The sequence below is a fragment of the Triticum aestivum genome, chromosome 6D, assembly GCF_018294505.1.
Source record: "Triticum aestivum cultivar Chinese Spring chromosome 6D, IWGSC CS RefSeq v2.1, whole genome shotgun sequence".
Taxonomy (NCBI): Eukaryota; Viridiplantae; Streptophyta; class Magnoliopsida; order Poales; family Poaceae; genus Triticum; species Triticum aestivum.
The window spans coordinates 127,411,586-127,417,406 of NC_057811.1; positions in this window are offsets into that span (position 1 = coordinate 127,411,586).

The following is a 5,821-nucleotide window of genomic DNA, read 5'->3' on the forward strand; positions in this document are numbered from 1 at the left end:
GGCAAATGTCTCTTCCAGATCTTGCACAAGAGTTGGCCCGTCCTTGGTTTTGACCACTATGTCATCCATATATGCCTCCATATTTCTATGGAGCTGAGGTTCAAAACCAATTTGGACTACTCTTGCGAACGTTGAGCCAGCACTCTTCAACCCGAAAGGCATCCCTAAAAAGCAATACGTACCACATGGGGTGATGAATGCTGTCTTCTCTTCATCCTCTCTTGTCATGAAGATCTGGTGGTAGCCTGAGTAGCCATCGAGGAATGATAACAGATCACATCCGGCTGTGGAGTCAACAATCTGGTCGATGCGCGGCAATGGGAATGGGTCCTTAGGACAAGCCTTATTAATATCTGTGTAATCAATACACAGCCTCCACTTCCCATTCGCCTTGTGCACCACTACCGGATTGGCCAACCACGTCGGGTGGAGCACTCCTATCACCAAACCTGCCGCTTCCAACTTCCTGATCTCCTCTGTGATGAACTCCTGCCTTTCCAGAGCCTGCTTTCTGACCTTCTGCATGACGGGCCGCGCGTGGGGGCAGACAGCTAGGTGGTGCTCAATCACCTCCCTGGGAACACCGGGGATGTCGGACGCTTGCCATGCAAACACGTCGACATTTGCCCACAGGAAGGTGATGAGCGCGCCTTCCTATTTACTGTCGAGGGTGGAGCCTATGGTGAAGGCCCCTCCCGTGCCATCCTCCCCGACGGGCACCTTCTTGGTCTGTGGCGGCTCGGCTCTGGATCTCTTTCTCTTATCGGTAGAGCTCTCTGGCACGTCCTCAACGGCAGCACAACACTCCAAGGAGGTGTGCTTGCCGGAGTGGGTGCGAGAGGTCTTGCCGGGCTCCTTCTTCCCTCCCGGGCCTTCAGCGGCAGGAGCAGGTGCCTTGACGGCAGCTGCTGCAACTGCTTCCTGGTAGAGTTGGTCGGCGCAAATCAGTGCGTCCTTCTTGTCGGAGGGGACGGAGATGATGGTCAACGGCCCGGGCATCTTTAGCATGTTGTAGGCGTAGTGTGACGCCACCATGAACTTGGCTAGTGCCGGGCGGCCGAGGATCCCGTTGGAGGGCAAGGGGATCTCGGCCACGTCGAAGACGATCCTCTCCGTCCTGTAGTTCAACTCTCCTCCAAATGTCACAGGCAGTGTGACCTTTCCCTTCGGCTGGCTCCTCCCCGGATTGACCCCTTGAAACGTACCCGTTTCCTCGAGGTCTCCATCAGTGATTTGCAACCTTTTGATCACGACAGGCGAGATCAAGTTCAGGCCGGCCCCGCCATCAACCAACATCTTGTTCACCCTGAGGTTGCGTATCGTTGGTGAGACCAACAATGGCAAACACCCGACCGCGGTAGTGCGGTCAGGGTGGTCCTCGGCGTCAAAGATGAGGGGCGTGCTGTAATTTCACGCGTCCACTGCTTGAGCTGGCGGTGAGAGGTATGCAGTGAGGCGCCGCCATCGACGCACATGGCCTCCGTAGCCTTCTGGAACCCTTGCTCACCAGACTCGTCGTCCTCGTCGTGATCATCGTCTTCTTGTTTCTTGTCGCGGCCCCGGGCGGGCCTCTCTTGCTGGTTGTCCTTGCCGGGGCGGCCTCCTTGGCCACCACACTTCTTGCCGGATCCCTCAGCACTGTCCTGGTCCTTCTCCTTGTCCCGCCTCTCGTACTCAGCCTTTTGCTTCTCAGCAAGTAGCTCGACTTGTCGGCAGTTCTGGAGGTCGTGGCCCTTGGTGCGGTGGATCTTGCAGTATTGCTTGCCGGAGCTTCCTGGCTTGTCGGTAGCCGCCAAGGCCCGGCAGGCGGCGCACCTGGCAATCTCCTTGCCGGGGGCGTCTGCCTTGACCTTCTTGCCGGCACCGGTATCGTCAGATCCCTCAACGGCAAGCACGGCCTTGCCTTTGCGTTTCCTGTTGCGACGCCGGCTCTTCTTCGTCGGGGTGGCGGTGTCTTCATCGGTAGAGTCGGTTTCCGCGCCGGCGTCTTCGCCGGGGTACTTCCATCCCTCTTCAGCCCGGGCGCACCTATCGGCCAGAACGTAGAGCTCGGCCACATCCTTAACCTTGGTCATCGCCAGCTCCTCGCGCATCTTGCGATTGCGCACGTTCTGGTGGAACGCGCTGATCACAGCGGCGGGATGAACGTCGGGGATGTTGTACTGCACCCGGCTGAATCTCTGGATGTACTTGCGCAGGGTCTCCCCTTCCTTCTGGGGAATGATATGCAGATCATTGGCCTGGTCATGAGCCTGGTGGCCTCCTGTGAAGGCGCCAACGAACTCAGGGCACATATCTGACCAAGAAGAAATGGAATCCACCGGCAAGTGCATCAACCAAGACATCACATTGGGCTTGAGCGCCGGCGGGAAATAGTTGGCAAGCACCTTGTCGTCGCGAGCCCCAGCAGCCTGCATCGCGATGGTGTAGATGCTGATGAACTCGGACGGATGGGTCTTGCCAGTGTACTTCTCGCCGATGTCGGGCTTGAACGTGCGGTGGGACGGCCACTGGAACTGCCGCAGCTCACGGGTAAAAGCCAGGCAGCCCACCTCGTAAGGCAGGCCGCCGGGGCCCCCCGGTGCCGGGTGGTCCATAGCGGGGCCCGCCCGCTTGTCCGACTGGCGGCGCGTTTCGCGCCGGCGCTCGACGGTGGTTCGAGCGTCTTCGTGAGCTCGCTCCCGAAGGACCTAGTGCTGGTCGCGGAGGGTCCGCGGGTCGGACGACGCTATGGAGATGTTATCACAAGGGTCGTCGCGACGGGCCGACGCCCGCGGCGGCTGGCGAGGAGGAGGATAGTGCACCGTGGCCGCAGCACCCCCGGTCCTCCCAGCGCCAGCATGTGGTGGCTCGGTGGAGCGCCGACCCGAGGGCCCCGCCAGTCGTGGATCGTCTTTGTTTGCGACAGCGACGAGGCTCCGGATGGTGGCCCTCCACTCGTCGAGCTTCTCCGCAGCAAGAGGGAAGTTGAGGAGCAGCTGTGCGCGCGCCAAAGATTCCGCTGGCGTGGGCGGCGGCGACAGCTGCGTGGATCGCGCCGCGCTTCGACTTCTAACTACGTTAGAAGGAGCTCCGTTACGACCCAGCAGCTGCGTGCCATTTCCGCCAGTGCTTCGGCGAGTGTGCTGGACCCCTTCATCTTGTGGGTGACGCATAGGGCTCTTCCCATGGCGGTGCCCAGGATCACCAACGTGGTGACGCTGCTCGGCGTGCACACCATGGGAAGGGCGCGCGGTGGTCACCGGTGTGAGCGTCTTGGAGGTCGCTGCGCCGCCCGGAGGTGGCACAACGACACCCCTGGAGGGCCCCGCACCGCCTGCGGGGGGCCCGGCTCCGTCTTTGGATCTGGCGGCGTGCGGCCGGTCGTCTGGCGCGCGAACGACGCCGCTCGCCAGGCTCTGACTGCCTGGGCGATGCAGGTGCTCGCGGACCGCGGCTCGGGTCCTGTCCGCGACCGGTCCACTGCTCGTCCGCACCGGCACGGGCCGTTCGGCTCCCAACGAGCCGATCGCCGTGGCCGTCTTCTTCTTAGGAGCCATGGCGACGAAGAACTGCTAGGCTAACTACTAGACCAGATTCTCACAATTGCGCCCCCTACCTGGCGCGCCAAAGACGCCGGTGTGGAACGACACCTATGGGATCACAAGAATCCCTACTACGGTTGCCGGGGCGCAGGGTTGCAAGAAGAGCGGGATCAGTAGACAGCACAGGGATCGTTTACCCAGGTTCGGGCCGCGAGGATGCGTAAAACCCTAGTCCTGCTTTGGTGGGTGTATTTCAGAGAGTTCTTGAGCTCTCGAACTAGCTGTGGTCAGTGCGTGGTTCGAAAGAGCCGAATCCTTCTCTAGTATGCCATGGGCATCCTTTTATAGTCAGAAGGGGCTGCCACAGTGACACATAGGAGGTGGAAAGGCGTACAGTGCTCTGAGCTTATCGCTCGTATTACAGGACAAGACACATTTAATGCGTAGCTTAGGTGTCCCCTTGCTTTATCGGGGACGGGGGAGAGGCTCGTCCCGTCCGTCGCCGCTCCTCCTTGCTTCGACACGCGCCTCGGCCCGTGATGTGTGTGGTGCCATGTAGGTAGGCAGGCAGCTGAGGTGGCGCGGTGGTGGAGCCTCCACGAAGATCTGCATGCGCCACGCAGGCGCTCGATGAGTTGGCCTGGGAGCTGCATGTTGCCACGCAGGTGCCCGCCCAGCTGGTTGGGTTGGCAGCTGCATGTGAGCAGCGGTGGAAGCTTGGTTGTCGTGGGCCTGGCGGTGGCCCTGCTGGCATCCTTGGCGAGGGCCTTGCCGTGGCGCGCTGTCGTCCCCGGCAAGGGCCTTGCCGGGGGTCTGGTGGCCTTCCTTGGCTAGGATCTTGCCGAGGATCGTCATCTTCTAATCCTCGTCTGATCTTGAATATGTCTTCACAAAGATCTGCATGCCACCACAGAGGTGCCTTCCCGAGCCCTGGCCCCACGTGGATGATGGCGTTGGGGAATGTGGGCTCAAGGGTGGCTCGCTCTGTTGGTGTGGGGCGAGCTGCCCCGGCAAGGGTCTTGCCGGGGTTGCTGAGGTTGCCCCGGCAAGGGTCTTGCTGGGGGAACCTGCTTCGTCCCTCTGCTCTCTGTGGTCTTGGCATTGGCGTTACTCTGATTGTCTTGGGCTTCGGTCTTACCTTGGCTCACCTCCCCTGTTCTGCTTAGCGTGGTCGTAGGCGCGGCTCCGACTGCCCGTGCACAGGTAGAGGGGTACAAAATTGCACCCCTCTTTTTTGTACACCGACACACCGTAATACTTATTCTATCTTGAGAGAAGCCACTAGTGAAACCTATGGCCCCCGGGTGTATTTTCCATCATATTAATCTCCCGTCAACAAGCTATTTCTTTTGCCGTTTACTTTGCTTTCTTTACTTTTAGTCTTTATCATAAAAATAGCAAAAGTATTATCTTATCATCTCAATCAGATCTAACTTTTGCAAGTGGCCGTGAAGGGATTGAAAACCCCTTTATCGCGTTGGTTGCAAGGTTCTTATTTGTTTGTGTAGGTGCGTGGGACTTGAGCGTGGCCTCCTACTGGATTGATACCTTGGTTCTCAAGAACTGAGGGAAATACTTACGCTAATTTACTGCATCACCCTTTCCTCTTCAAGGGAAAACCAACGCAGTGCTCAAGGGGTAGCATCGCCTTCTCAGTATCCCATCCGGTTCTCTCAGCACTGAAATCATGTTTTAGCTTCTCAATGGCTTCCAAAGCGGTTCTCAGTTCTGATTTGGCCTTGGAAGTTTCAGTTTGCTGGGTTTGGATGTTCTGCTATAGATCCACCACTTGGAATTCTTTCATGTTTAATTCAGCCTGCAAGACAAGGAAATTAAGTAGCAGTATGTGGTTATGCTAATCATCTTATTTAAAGTCCCAAGCATAATACAAGTATTTTACTTGGCACTTGGGGGCTAATGTACATTGCTCTTTTGAAGGCAAATTTTTAATGACTCGGCTAAGTTTCTTAAACTACAACCGGTTCATGGGGGCTACATATTTGGATTTGCTCCTAAATATGGTGGTAAGTCCCAGCTTAGCTATGCAGCTTAAGATGGTCCTTGGGGCTTGTTTTGATTCAGAAGCGACAAAATGCTATGACATAGCTACAAGATCAACAAGGCTATCTAAGTCTACAACATACTCAATTCCTTCATATTCAGTAGACTTGGTGGCTCACGGATATGTATTTATATAAGAAGGTTTTGTTAAGTGCTTACCTCAAAGCGCTCCTTCATGAGGTTAACTAGGTTGGCTTCAAAATCATGGCTGGTGTGAAGGCGGTTCAGATAACCCA